The 16,221-nt window shown below is 45.2% G+C and overlaps 1 long non-coding RNA gene across 1 annotated transcript; it reads right to left on the bottom strand.

The window, feature by feature from the left end:
• Window positions 1–366: 366 nt before the first annotated feature.
• Window positions 367–902, bottom strand: LOC311117254. The gene is made up of 3 exons (XR_014611579.1): window positions 879–902; window positions 659–750; window positions 367–453 (listed from the first exon to the last, which is right to left on the bottom strand). It is a non-coding gene; the product is annotated as an uncharacterized lncRNA (long non-coding RNA).
• Between the last annotated feature and the right edge of the window lie 15,319 nt (window positions 903–16,221).

Raw genomic sequence — 16,221 nt, 5'->3', positions numbered from 1 at the left:
AGGCTCCTGTGCGGACTGTCTCGGCTCGTGCCCTCCCAAAGCTGGCTGTGGTGATTTAAGACACGGTGTGTATGTGTGGATTTGTTTGTGGCCTCTGCCCCACTTCACTGTCCATCCGCCTACCCTTGGCTCCCCTCCTGGGCAGCGACCACCACCCCCCTCAGTATGTCTCTGAGTCTGAGTCGTTGAGTTCCTCATCCTTGTAGAAGCCTCCATCGTGGTCGCGGTGGCCGATGTTGTTGAAGCTGCAGTAGGAGCTGTGCTCGCTGCGCAGCACGGGCAGGCTGTCGAAGGTCACACTCTTGGAGGGGCTGGTGGTGTAGTGGTTAATGGCACTGAAGGACAGGCTGGGCGCCGGGTTGCAGGGGGACACGGGCATCATGGTGGCCAGGATCAGCGCCAGGCAGTCCGCCACGTCTTTGTTGGGGGCGCAGGCCAAGGCAGGCGTGTAACCTGAGGGGTTCAAACAGAACAGCAGAGGGTCACTTCAGGAGCATCACCGTTTACTATAACACTTTTGGTGAAAAACATGAAATAACAGCAGGCTAGGAGATACAAAGTTAAGACAATAACCAAGCAGTGGACTAGAGAGAAACAATTGTGGACACATTGAGAAGAGAAGTACAGAAGAAAACGGTGTTAGCGTTATGGATCTTACCATTCTAATCGACTGCGAGCACGCTAGCACCCTTCACTAGTAGCTCCTGAACCACCACCGTCAGACCATTTCTGGCTGCAACGTGTAACGGCCTGAGGAGAAAGTACCGTCAGATTAGCCAGCAGCAAATGAGGATAGCTCCCAAATGCCAGACTATTCCCTATATAGTGCACTTCTTCTAATTCTTCTGGCCCAATTAATACAGCTGAACCATACGTACGTCTGTAAGGCTGCGTTAGTCGAGTTGATGAGGTTCCTGTCTGTAATCTTCTCCAATATCAACAAAGCACTGGTTTCATGCCCCTTTAAAAACCAGAGTCAAACATGTCAGACCAAAATTTCAACCAGAGAGAGCCAACTGTTCAGATGAACGTCATCTTGATGTGGGGATGCTCACCTTACTGCAGGCCAGATGAAGAGCAGTGTTCTTGACTGCATCCTGCAGGGTGAGCTCTGCTTTGGCACTGCTCACCAACAGCTCTGACACAGACAGAGAAACATAAAGAAACTCAATTAGGAAATGAAGCGACTTATTAAAATGTAAAACAGACATGTTGAACTTAAGCTGGCTGGGCGAGGAAAAGCGGAGGAGAGGGGGCTGCGTACCGACAGCGTTGGTTTGTCCGTTCTCAGCAGCCATCATGAGGGAGGTCTTCCCGGAGGCATCGGGGGAGTTGACCTGGGCGTTGTGGCCTAGCAGCAGCTGAAGACACTCCACGTGGTCCGTGAAAGCCGCCGCATGCAGGGGGGTCCTGGAGAGAGAGGAAACTTATTTCACGGATATCATGTAGGACTGTTATAAACAAGTTTGTTCAATTAACCCTGTTTATACCATAGAAATATAAAATCACTAATAGATGTATTAAAAGTAATCTACAATCCCTCATCCAACCCCAGAGGTCATTTTATTCCCAAGACAACATTATTCTCCAGAAGAAAAGGACTTTGTCATGTGCTGTAGTTACCGGTTCTTGGTGTCAGTGGCGTTGACAATGGCCGGCCCCAGAGTGTCAATCAGCATCTCTGCAGCCCCCTCGTTGTCATTGATCACAGCACAGTGGAGGGGGCTGAACGAGTTGCCCTCGGTGACATATGCTATGACAAAGTCCTGTTTCAGTGTAAGGTCCTCCACTGAGAGTCATAACCCCTAATTCTGTTGTAGTCTTGTTCATTCCCCCACATGGCTCCGTCCACACCAATCAAATGCTTTTCAAGCCACAAGAGGGAGTGAATGAGTGTACACTTCATGGAGGAGAGAACAGAGCTACAGTCCAGTTAGTCAGTACGTACCGTTGTATGTAGGGGTGTAACGATCCATCTACTACATCGATGTATCGATTTATATTCCTATGATCCAACTACATCGATCTGTGCTCGGTGAGTTGGCCTTTTGGACAACATATATCACTCTAACATCGTTTTAAAATGTAATAAATCGATTGTATCGATACTAGGAAATAACCCATTGGATTTAAGCACGTCAGACTTTATATGGATGTTTTTTCTTAGCACTTTTAATGATAAAGGCTTTAAACATTACTCGATTCAGTCTGCCTATCCGTGACGTCATCGCCCCACGCCAGCAGCAGCGCAAAGGCGCAAAGACAACAAAACATAGCATGGCGGACGACAGAGGAGAAGCCGACGAGCGAGAAATTATCAAGCCACCATTGCGGTCCTTACAAGAAACAGGAATCTAGGAAACGTCACCTGCACTGTCCAGTATCCAGGTATTTATTTCAGTCACACTGGTTGAATTTTTGGCTAAAAGGTTACTGAATCGATTTCAAGTCACTGAATCGTTTCGGATCGTATCGTTCTAAATGAACCAATATCGTCCTTGAATCGTATCGACAACCACGAATCGTGATACAAATCGAATAGTTACACCCCTAGTTGTATGGCCTGCCTAATTCAGGGACATGTTTACGGTGCTGAAGAGAGAAAATCAGAAAATATCTAGTGTTCCGTTAGTCCAGTACGTACCGTTTAAAGGCAGCCAGGTCCAGAGGGGTGCGCCCCTGGCTGTTCCTCACGTCTAGATCCAGCAGAGACTGAACCAGGACCTCCATAGCATGGTGGTGGCCGTGGTACGCCTGAATGGAAACAAACACACAGTCTGAAGCAAAGTCCAGTGGTATGCCTGAACAGATATACACTCCTAATATAATCAATGTCCTATAGTAGACCAGTGGTATGCCTGAACAGAAATACACTCCTAATATAATCAATGTCCTATAGTAGACCAGTGGTATGCCAGAACAGATATACACTCCTAATATAATCAATGTCCTATAGTAGAGCAGTGGTACGCCTGAACAGAAATACACTCCTAATATAATCAATGTCCTATAGTAGACCAGTGGTATGCCTGAACAGAAATACACTCCTAATATAATCAATGTCCTATAGTAGACCAGTGGTATGCCTGAACAGAAATACACTCTTAATATAATCAATGTCCTATAGTAGACCAGTGGTATGCCTGAACAGAAACAGTCCTAGACCCCTAAAGTAGACCAGTGTCTCTCAAATCGGGTGCCCATTTTTTCTCCCGCCCAGCATCAACATCGAAGGTCCCTGCCAAGCGTGAGATTTAGAAACACTCTACTTCTCCTCTGTTGGAGGTTGATTAACTCAAATGGCAAAATAAGGAAATCATCCTCATCATCACCGTGTCAAAATATGCATGTATTTTACACTAATCAGGAACAGATAGGAACATGGTGTGTGAGTGTCTGGACAATCAACTTTTCGTGGAAAAACAACACCATGCCTGCATCCCAGATAGCACCCTATTTCCCATGTAGTGCAGTACTTTTGATCTGGGCCCATAAGGCTCTGGTCAAAAGTAGTGCACTAAATAGGGAATAGGGTGCCATTTGTCATGTGGCGAGACCCCTACAGGAGCAGGTAGGCTTTACTCACAGCTAAGTGTAGGGGGCTGATGGGAGCTCTGACATCAGAGTCGTTCAGGATGTCTGTCCCTGAGGTTTCCATTAGCTGGGGAAAGACAAGGACGGGCCAGTTTAGACTTGTAACATATTTACTTTGAAGGTTAGTCTAGTAGCATGTTTCATGTTGTAAATCTCAGTGACCAGCCCCTGCAGACATACTGGGGTGTTGCATTCGTATCTTAAACAAGCTAGTGTGAGGAAAAGTAACCAACTGGTACTTACCACATCTAAAGGTGTTTCACTTGCAATCTGGAAAAAGAACATCAAGAGTGACGATGCGGCCACGACAAACATGCAACCACACCTTAAAACCTACTGAATATCAACGTCTGTCCCAAATGGCACCCTATTCCCTATATAGTGCATTACTTTTGACCAGAGCCCTATGGGCCCTACAGCCATTTGGGACGCAGACAAAATGGTCTGTGAATGCAGGGCGTCTAGTCCCCTGTGGTTCTGACTCACCAGCTCCAGACAGAGGCGGTGTCCGTACGCAGACGCGTAATGGACTGCGTTGTAGCCCTGATTGTCCCTGATCCCTGGGTTAGCGTCGTTTCGCAGCAAATATTCCAGACACCTAGAGGTCAGAGGTCAAGAGTTCACTAATCATTATACCAACATCAAGACAGACAGATAAGCAAGCAGAGACACTTTCCCAAAGGAGACGTGGCCAAGCTTTCACACTGCAGATTTAACACTAGTATGTATTCAAACACGACCAACAACATACTCTAGACTACAGTGAAATGTGAAAGGTCATGGCACCACAACATACTCTCCAGACTACAGTGAAATGTGAAAGGTCATGGCACCACAACATACTCTCCAGACTACAGTGAAATGTGAAAGGTCATGAAACCACAACATACTCTCCAGACTACAGTGAAATGTGAAAGGTCATGGCACCACAACATACTCTCCAGACTACAGTAAAATGTGAAAGGTCATGGCACCACAACATACTCTCCAGACTACAATGAAATGTGAAAGGTCATGGCACCACAACACACACAACAGTAAGAGAGGTGTGAGACGTACTTTCCGTCTGTGTCGGAGGCAGCAGCGTAGTGGAGCGGGGTGCAACCCCTTTTATCCAGATCGTTCACACTGGCCCCAGACCCCACCAAGGCAAACAGACACTGGTAGTTACAATTGGCTGCCGCATAATGCAGAGGACTCCTAGAAGAACGCACAGAAACCATTCAACATCAACAACAGAAACAGCTTATTGGAGCTGTATAACATTTACATTTTACATTTACGTCATTTAGCAGACACTCTTATCCAGTGCGACTTACAGGAGCAATTAGGGTTAAGTGCCTTGCTGCAGTGCACATAGACACATTTTTCACCTAGTCAGCTAGGGGATTTGAACCAGCAACCTTTCGGTTACTGACCCAACGCTCTTAACCGCTAGGCTACCTGCCGCCCAATCTTTCCCATAATAATTCCTATATGCCCCTATACTATATTCCCCATTATCATAAAGATCACATATGAAAGTTATTTGATGCCACAGACAGACCTTCCGAAGCTGTCCTTTCTGTTGAAGTCTGCCCCTGTGTTGAGCAGCAGATTCAGACAGTCCAGGTTCCTGGTAACAAGATATCAAGTTCAGAAAGGCTCTCGTACATCTGAGCTATCAGGTGGATGGTAACAAAATATCAAGTTCAGAAAGGCTCTCGTACATCTGAGCTATCAGGTGGATGGTAACAAGATATCAAGTTCAGAAAGGCTCTCGTACATCTGAGCTATCAGGTGGATGGTAACAAGATATCAAGTTCAGAAAGGCTCTCGTACATCTGAGCTATCAGGTGGATGGTAACAAGATATCAAGTTCAGAAAGGCTCTCGTTCATCTGAGCTATCAGGTGGATGGTAACAAGATATCAAGTTCAGAAAGGCCCTTTCACATCTGAGCTATCAGGTGGATGGTAACAATGAGAACCTTAAAGAAAAGAGAAACCCGTACACTGCTCTTGCTAGTATCACTGTTTTTATAATGCTAATAAAAGCAATAATAAAAAGTGATACTAGCAAGAGCAGTTTGCAGGTTTCTCTTCTCTTTCAAGAAGATATAAAGACAATTTAGACCAGAGCGCAAGTCAATACCACCATGGCATGGAACCACATTATACAGAAATGATACCGCACTAATGATCTAAACGATTTTTTTATACTGCTAAACAATGTGAAATGTAAGAGTGTGAATATGTGTTTGTTCTTTCTGGTGGCTTTCCAGTTCATGAACTAAATATTCCTTGGTGTAAAGCCTGGACCAGTCCACTCACCCAACAGCTGCTGCAGCATGTAAACAGGTCCTTCCAAAGTCGTCAGGGGTGTCTATATCAAAGCCTGATGAGAGGAGCTTCCGACAGCAGTCAGAGAACCCACTGAGAGCAGCCAGGTGGAGGGGGAACATCCCATGGATGCCTCGCCTGCAACACATTTTTACATTTTAGACTTTAAGCAGACACTCTTATCCAGAGTGACTTACAGTTGATTCAGCTAAGATTGGAAACAGCACCACATCACAGTCCTCATTAAACCCCACAGCAGATCAACACATCAGAATGCTGCAATGCCCTGTCTATCAACCCCCCACACACCACAATGTGTTGAGCATAGTCTCCAAGCGGGAATTCGGTCAATGACAGAATTGCAGATGCATGTTGCATTATTGCTGGAAACTGTGTGTGTGTGTGTTCTCACTTGGCTGTGTCAGCTCCGTTCGTGATGAGTGTATTGATGAGTAACTCATGGCCGTAGCGAGCAGAGATGTGCAGGGGTGTGTTTCCATTCTTATCTTCACAGTCGATCTCAGCACCTACAGAACACACACACACACAGACACACACACACAGACACACACACACAGACACACACACACAGACACACACACACACACACACACAGACACACACACACACAGACACACACACAGACACACACACACAGACACACACACACAGACACACACACACACACACACACACAGACACACACACAGACACACACACAGACACGTCAACCACTTGACCCTAGAGGCCTCATGAAGCTTCATGTTCAACCACATTGCAAGTAACATTGCTCTGTGCCAGTGAATCATGGTTTGAAGACAAAAGACAATGCTGAAGAGCCTACTGGTTCATATATATTCAGTTGAGAGCATTCACAGCGACTCACCATTCTGGATGATGGCTTGAGATCTGGAGAAGCGTCCGTGGATGGCCGTCATGTGGAGGGGGGTCTTTCCATCTTTACTCTGCAGATAGAAAGACAAAGATGGTTCACACGGCAGTCTGTGCTGCTGACCACAGGCAAAATCAAACACGTATTGGAGGAGCGCTTGATTGCATTTAGTTTGCATTGTTAGGCCTATTCCATTGGTATTTGAATGTAGACCAGGGCCAAATACTAAGCCATGTGCTGCGTCAGTGTGTGCGTCCCAAATGGCACCCTATTCTCTTCATAGTGAACTACTTTTTGAACCAAAGTAGTGTACTTATAAAGGGAACAGGGTGCCATTTGGGACACAGCCAGTGTCACCACGGCTCCTTGCTCTATGGGCCCCTGGTCAAAAGTAGTGCACTACATAGGGAATAGGGTGTTATTTAGTTCAGACACAGTGTTGGTCATCCGGTCTCCTCACCTTGATGTTGACGAGGGCCCCGTTGCCCACCAGCAGCTCCAGGCAGAGCGCCCCATGGCGCGAGGCGGCCGTGAAGTGGAGTGGGGCGAAACCCTTCTCGTTCACCTGGTTCACGTTGGCGCCGCACTCGATCAGCTCATTCACCACCACGTCCTGCCCGTTGTAGCATGCCACGTGGAGGGGGGTGTTACCGTAACCATTGGGCTCATTTATCTGGAGGGAGCAAGGGAGGGAAAAGAGTGGAGAGAGAGAGGGGGGGGGGGGGGGGGGACAAAACAATACATTCCTGATCAGGTCACTTGGTTCTGAAAACCCCCTGGCCCAAAACACTGGCTCCAACCTCCATCTCTTCATTACTTGAAAGGAAATCATTCGCCAACCCACTAGAGCTCTGTATTTTCATTGAGTTGTAATTGAACAGTGACTACACATTTGAATGCGTGTTGACTCACATCCACTCCAAGGTCCAGGAGGTACTTGACCACACTGATCATTCCACTGGAGGCTGCAGAGTGGAGAGGGGTGTAGGCCTTCTTATCTTTACAGGACACCTCTGATCCATGAGAGGCCAGCAGTTTCACCACCTCAATGTGCCCTATGGTAGAGAGAGAGGGGGAGGGATAAATAGAGAGAGAGAGAGAGAGAGAGAGAGAGAGAGAGAGAGAGAGAGAGAGAGAGAGAGAGAGAGAGAGAGAGAAGGGGAGGGAGAGAGAAGGGGAGGGAGATAGTAAGGGGGTTAAGAGAGAAACAGAGATACAAACACAGAGAGATAGGCAGAGAGAGGGAGAGATAGATTAGTTTACAGTGGTACACAGCACCATAAGCAACACCTACATCATGTTAGTACAACTGAAAACATCTAATCAACCTACTTAGTACATGATTCTGACATAATAACACACTAGACGTGGCTCATACAGCTGAGCTGTGAGACTAACACACAGTCCATTCATTCATTCATTCATTGGTATAAAGGACATTAGTCAGAATGTAAATGATGTGGTAAACTCATCACCCATGTAAGCAGCCCAGTGGATTGCTCGGCGATCCTTCTTGTCAAAGGCATTAATGTTGGCTCCTCTGGAGAGAAGCAGCCTCACCATCTAACAGGGAGAGGAGAGAGAAACAAAACACAGGTTGAGGAAAACTAAACAGCAAAATCCGCTACATCTGGCTTCAAAGCCTTCCCTTTAAAATTATATATTTTGTATTCACAATGAATGAAAGATAACATGTAAAGACATGGTACATTTCTCCCCTTTTAATCCGCCTTTGACCTCCCCCTCCCCCCAGAATGCCTCCAAACACATTTAAAAAGAAAGGGAAAGTAATTGACTTACATGTCAGAAAACAAAATAAAAGTATACAACAACGTTACTTCAAGCAAAAATGTAATAGCCTAACAATTTCAGGTGATTAAGTGATTTTATAGGCCTATATAGCAGTAATCTCAAGGTGGGGCCAAGAGTACTAATCTGGAGGAAGTGTTTGGAGCTGTTCAAAATAGGATATCATCGGGTCCCAGGAGGAAGAAAATGAGTTGGTTGACCTCTCGAATGGTAACTTCATTTTTTCTCATTTTAGGAACAGCTTCAGATCTTCGAGCCAAAGAGAGGCTAAGGGAGGATTGATAGATTTCCAATCCAATAAAATCCTTCTGCGGGCTAACAGGGAGGCAAAGGCAATGGCATCTAGCTGTCTATTGGTCAGAGAAGGATTGTTGTTTGGTACTCCAAAAATAGCAATTTCTGCACTAGGCTGCAACTTTATATCAAATGCTTCAGAAAGGGTTTTAAATAGTGGACAAATAATCTGCCAGACGGGGACAGGACCAGAACATGTGGGTCAAGTCCGCCAAGGAGCTTTTACACCTGTCACATGTACCATCAATATTTGGGTAGAATTTGGACAATCTGGCCTTACTGAAATGGATACGGTAAAGTACCTTAAACTGTATAAGGCTGAGCCGGGCACAAAAGGAGCTTCCATTTACCCTCAGTAAGGCATTTCACACTCAGATCGGATTTTATTCAAAGCCTCCTCTGAACAAACTCAAGCATACAACTAGGGCTGTGATGGTCATGGAACTTCAGGTGTCGGTGATTGGCGTGTCTTATGTACGTGGTCATCGACAAAACTGACAGCTGACAGGGGGGCGGGACGCACATTAGCAAAGGAAAACATTAGCGCGTTTAGGCCAGTCTTGCTCTCAAGTTTGGGGAAGCTAATTTTCTCCATGAAGAATATATCAAGCATTCCATGCATCATCACATTTGCAAACTTATTAAAAAAAAAAAAAAAATTCACCTTTATTTAACCAGGTAAGCCAGTTGAGAACAAGTTCTCATTTACAACTGCGACCTGGCCAAGATAAAGCAAAGCAGTGCGATAAAAATAACACAGAGTTACATTTGGGGTAAAAAAACATAAAGTCAAAAATACAACAGAAAATATATATACAGTGTGTGCAAATGTAGCAAGTTATGGAGGTAAGGCAATAAATAGGCTATAGTGCAAAATAATTACAATAGTATTAACACTGGAATGCTAGATGTGCAAGAGATTATGTGCAAATAGAGATACCGGGGTGCAAAAGAGCAAAATAAATAACAATATAGGGATGAGGTAGTTGGGTGGCCTAATTTCAGATGGGCTGTGTACAGGTGCAGTGATCGGTAAGGTGCTCTGACAACTGATGCTTAAAGTTAGTGAGGGAGATAAGAGTCTCCAGCTTCAGAGATTTTTGCAATTCGTTCCAGTCATTGGCAGCAGAGAACTGGAAGGAATGGCGGCCAAAGGAGGTGTTGGCTTTGGGAATGACCAGTGAGATATACCTGCTGGAGCGCAGACTACGGGTGGGTGCTGCTATGGTGACCAATGAGCTAAGATAAGGCGGGGATTTGCCTAGCAGTGATTTATAGATGGCCTGGAGCCAGTGGGTTTGACGACGAACATGTAGTGAGGACCAGCCAACAAGAGCGTACAGGTCACAGTGGTGGGTAGTGTATGGGGCTTTGGAGACAAAACGGATGGCACTGTGATAGACTACATCCAGTTTGCTGAGTAGAGTGTTGGAGGCTATTTTGTAAATGACATCGCCGAAGTCAAGGATCGGTAGGATAGTCAGTTTTACGAGGGCATGTTTGGCAGCATGAGTGAAGGAGGCTTTGTTTGCGAAATAGGAAGCCGATTCTAGATTTAACTTTGGATTGGAGATTCTTTATGTGAGTCTGGAAGGAGAGTTTACAGTCTAACCAGACACCTAGGTATTTGTAGTTGTCCACATACTCTAGGTCAGACCCGTCGAGAGTGGTGATTCTAGTCGGGAGGGCGGGTGCCAGCAGCGTTCGATTGAAAAGCATACATTTAGTTTTACTAGTGTTTAAGAGCAGTTGGAGGCTACTGAAGGAGTGTTGTATGGCATTGAAGCTCGTTTGGAGGTTTGTTAACACAGTGTCCAATGAAGGGCCAGATGTATACAAAATGGTGTCGTCTGCGTAGAGGTGGATCTGAGAGTCACCAGCAGCAAGAGCGACATCATTGATATACACGGAGAAAAGTGTCGGCCCAAGAATTGAACCCTGTGGCACCCCCATAGAGACTGCCATAGGTCCAGACAACAGGCCCTCCGATTTGACACACTGAACTCTATCTGAGAAGTAGTTGGTGAACCAGGCGAGGCAGTCATTTGAGAAACCAAGGCTATTTAGTCTGCCAATAAGAATGCGGTGGTTGACAGAGTCGAAAGCCTTGGCCAGGTCGATGAAGACGGCTGCACAGTACTGTCTATTATCAATCGCGGTTATAATATCGTTATCCTATGTTGATTTATGACAAGTTCATTGACTAGGGCCCTATAAAATAAGCGTTGCGGACCGAATCACGGAATCCAGACATTAAACCGAAATTCAACAATATTCAAACATTTATTGAACTTAGTAAGAAATCAACTAAATCTATTCAACTTGTTAGAAAACACATTCATTTGCCCAAGTCAATCATAAGACATGAACAAAATGCATCAGTGATTCGTATTTCCATGAACTTTCTGAAACGGCACAGGAATGCCCCTGTCTGTGTGCATGTGTGCGGTGCGCGCGTATGTCTACACTTTGTGTAGCCGTTAGCGATGATGCTAATGATAACCTTCTTCTGGTAGGGAAGGAATGGCTTTCCCCAAAACCTTCGCAAGTAAATGTTAACTACAAAGTAGCCTATGCCTGCCTGGCAGAATTATACCGTGATCATTTGCATCACTCCAGTGGCCATTTGTTCTACAGCAACACCGCTTAACCAAACAAAGGTCTCTTCCTGGTGCACGCTTGCATTTAAGGGTAACTACACCCCAAAATCTAAATGTCTTACATTTTTCCCAGACCTCACAAATGGTCACCTGATAGGGTTTAAACATTGTTGTGGACATAGAACATCCAATTGTGCTGTTTTGCTATTAAAAAGGTGTACTTTTGAGAGCGAAAACCTGCCAAAACAGGGACAAACGGTCAACGGGGAAATCTAAACGGAGAAAAGGGAACTTGGGAATTAACGGAATCAGGCAAAACATTGAAGGGATTTTATAGTGCCCTAATGGACTACAGACATTGACTGTCTCCTAGACTAAAAACTAAGATTGCATGTACTGCCTATATTTTGAGGGAAACGCACTGTCCATTATTTGATTTGATCAGGGCAGGGCAGGGCAGCACACAAACTGCATTTAGTCCAATAACAATCCATGATATTATTAGGGTGATAAATAAAAGGCAGTTGCTCCATGACACAAGAGCACGCTCTACTGGGACAAAAAGCTTACAGCACCTGGTATTCCCAGGCGGTCTCCCATCCAAGTACTAACCAGGCCCAACCCTGCTTAGCTTCCGAGATCGGACGAGATCGGGCGTATTCAGGCTGGTATGGCCGTAAGCGAGGGAACAACTCTTGGTACACTATATAAAGTAAATGTGTCACTCACTCTGAAAGGGACACAGAAACTTATCCACTTTGTGACACAAACTGAAGAAGCTCAACCCTTGCTTACATTTCCTATATATATATATATATATATATATATATATGAGTCTTGTGGGGGGGGGGGGGGGGGAGGAGGGCCTATCCTATGTTGATTTATGACAAGTTCATTGACTAGGAATCCTCATCTCATTCCCAGACCCAGTGTAACCCCTCTTCTCTAGGTAGACTTCCATTAACTCCTCCCACTCCAGGACAGAGTACTTATCTGAGCCATCACCCCTAAAAAGAGGTGGAGCACTAACATCTGACTTCACAACCAGATTCAGCTTGGACGCATCAATAAAGGTTGACCCACACTGCTCAGGCAGGGGAAACTGCTGGGGTTGGTGAGGGGGACGGGCAGGAGAAAGACTTGAAACCCCAGGCTGCAGTAAACTCGCTCTGATAGATTCTCCTATCTCTGAACCAATCTGCTTAATAAGGTCACTAAGCTGACTCGGAGGCGTCCCATTATCACCGAGTACTGTGGATGATGGTACATCAAAAGACAGAGGTGGGATACCCTGGTCAGGTGGAACAAACAGCCTACCCCTCCCAGTGCTTGCAAACTCAGGACTAGCAAACGCTCTACTCCCAGGAGCTGACTGTACAATTGGTGTAAATGGAAGGACACCCCTCCCTCTACCCACACTAAAATCCCCAGCATAACACGGGTGCATTTAGTGCATTCAAATACCCCCCCCAAAAAATGCAATAAACAAATTCATCCAAAACATACAAATAAGCACGAATACCTGTATCTAATGAATATGCTACATTCACTTTCACTGTTTACAGTATATATTCACTTACAGTAAGCCATCAACAAATTCACATGCGCAGGTCGTGCACCTCATCCACATGCACAGCTCCGGCGGTCGGCTTGAGCTGACCAGTCGGCAGGTCACGTAATTAGGACACTGCCACAACTGGAATTCTGATGGTTGGATAATTTTTATTCGACCTGCACACGAAGAGACAACACACAATATGTTAGCTCTTGGTGCAGCCACAGCTCTCGGGCACCTTGCTAGTTGAAGGTCAGGCAAAAGAGAACAGGTGCTGCATGCACACATTCAGTGCCTAACAACACACTATACAATACAAGTAAAATGATATACAACATAATTCTGACAAAATAAATGACATACCTGTACACGAAGAGACAACACACAATAGTTTAGCCCTTGGTGCAGCCACAGCTCTCGGGCACCTGCGTGAGCACATAGACACTCACTCAAACACTGCCCCAAATACTCCCGAGTTACAATAGGTACCCTAATTAGCGAGCTCGGTGAAAGTTGTTAACATACATCTTTATATTGTCCACATTGTAACAAAACCTGTAGTTGCGTAACAGCACTTTGTGTAACTTTACCACAGTTTTATATCGACAAATTACGGCGCCAAGGACAACATACCTTGCTAGTTGAAGGTCAGGCAAAAGAGAACAATAAGAGGGTACATAAATACAGATAACCCGCGATGGACCAAACCAAAATATACACAACTTTTACAATTAGGTGTATTAACAATATAGATACATAAAAATGTTTGTACACCAAAAAATAACATTAGCTATGGAGCTGTAATTAAATAAAGAAACCACATTGAATTACTATTATTATTAACTTTTTAACATCCCCTCTTGACCTGGCCTACTTGAACTGTCCTTGTGTGCAATTTGGTGCATAATCTAGGGGAACAACATCACACTACTACACATATAATTCAAGTCATACCTTTATTGTCATTCATGCTCTTATTTTTAACCTAGTAGTTTTGCAAAAGTGTAACCTGCGTCAATTCTAGGAAATATTGGAATAACGTGCTTAAGAGGACACCTGACACGCACAACAGGATAACACAACAACCAGATTTTCAATTGACAATCATTGATTTAAATGGATGTGGTCAATAGATTTGTATAGGCATATATACTAATTTAATTTAACTTGTAAGCCAAGGTTTGATTAGTAGGTCTATGCAACTTGCACCTGGATAACCGCGTCATGAATCGGAACGGGCTCCAACGTCCTCATATACACATTATGACAAAATAAAGATCTTAATCTTTCACGAAATAAAGATATAGAAGAAAACAGGTTCTAGAAACTCAATTTCTCCATGGCAATAGAATGTAAACATGTATGTTGCGCCAAACATAACCAAATATCGCCTACAACTCAATTCTCAGCGCAGCAAATTGGACGATTCCACAGGCATTGATCATTCGCGACTTTAAGTAATTCCTGTTATCTCTAGAGCATCCCGTATATTTATAGCGCTGCATTTCGTCCCCCTCTGACCATGGATAGGATTGGGAGCATTCCTGAGTTCACTTATGGTCCCACTAAGGTAATTTTAGGAGATATTCCTTTTGGCATACTGTAAATGCATGTGCATAATGTACCTAATAAAGCATACTTATTTTAATTATCTTCAAAGGAATTCTGTAGAAGCAGCCTTTATTTTCAGACTCTGCAGGCCTGCTGGGAGGAAGCATATTACAATAAACAGGTAAGATTCATCCCACAAAAACAGTAACCACAGAAAGAAAGAGATAGATTTAATCCCAAAACAAGAGTTTTATTTCAAGACAGTTTAGAGAAGATGGTCATAAGAGTTCTTAATATCACTTGCAAATTGTGAGACATGAGCAGTTGTGAAATGTTACGAGAGGCCCTTCTGAAAGCACATTATATGGTCTTTAGTGGCACGGTCTCACACCTTACCTCATCTTGCAGAAGAAGCTCATGGTCCACTATCTGCTGCTCCAGAGTCGAGGCCAGGTCTCGCCCCATGTCACCATGGAGCACATGAGCGACTGGCTGGTGTCTCAGGGCAAAAAATCCCTTAGGGAGAGGTGAGTACCACGTCAGCTCTCACCTTCACTGCCATTCTCTGTCACCAGCAGCACTCCAGGAGGTGTGGGTAAAATAAACAACAGATAAATAGGAAGCCAGGAAAGTTGAAATGCTTTGTGTTTTATTTGAAGGGTGTGGAAGGAAACCCTGGAGGAGGGGAACGAACTCGCTCGGCTGGTAAGAGAATGAGAGTTAGAGACTTAGACTATCAGTCAGTGAGCTCTTTTCTAGCCTTTCAACAACTAGTTAGTACAGCAGAATATATCTGTTGTGAAATTACACTAATGGGACTTCCTGTTTCCTACGGCAGACCTGGGAAGTAAACACCTGCCTAAAAATGATTGACATGGAGCACAAGGCTGTCTGCAAGCTCCGCCGCTCTATGCACCCCACCTCTCCAGCTGGCGCTGACATGTGAGTTCCATGTACTGCCCCGCATACGGCTTGCTCCATTCATCTACACATCTGGAGCTATGCAGAAAAAAACTAGGGCAGTGTTCTCTGTGTGAACATTGCACATTGTTTAGCTTTCTCTGCTGCTTTTTGTTGATTTCAGCGACCCCAAGGTCCACATCATCATGGAGAGAGCTGTGAGGAGCATTCAGGACAAGCTGTCCAATAAGCCCTGTAGCAACCTGCTCAGCCCATCCCAGGTGGTGGTGGAGCTGGTGCCCAGGATCCTCCTGGCCCTGTGGCTTCAGCCAGAGGAAGGCCATTCAGATCACCCCATCCTCCTAAGCGGGATGGCTGTGAGTATGGTGGTGGCCGTAGGGGAGAAGCTCTCCAGCATGTTGAAGGCCTCTTCTCCTCACACCCCTTTCTCCCGGGCTGCTACTTTTGACTCTGTGAGGTCGATCCTTGGGAGAATCAGCCAGTCCTTCTCCCTGGATGACCTCACAACCCCTTTTTTTATGAGCTCTGTCTGTGCCTTTGTGGCGGACGAGGTGAAAAGCTACTTCCAGCCTACTGCAGACACCCTGCCAGTTCCCCCTGTCCTAGTGGTGGCCGTCTCCGCCACACTACCAGCTGACATCCAAGCAGGTGAGTAGCACTCATAGAGAACACTCTGACATATGCC

This window comes from Coregonus lavaretus (assembly GCF_964263955.1).
Source record: "Coregonus lavaretus genome assembly, contig: HAP1_SCAFFOLD_2396, whole genome shotgun sequence".
NCBI classification, from domain to species: domain Eukaryota; kingdom Metazoa; phylum Chordata; class Actinopteri; order Salmoniformes; family Salmonidae; genus Coregonus; species Coregonus lavaretus.
This window is presented reverse-complemented; position numbering and strand designations above follow the sequence as displayed.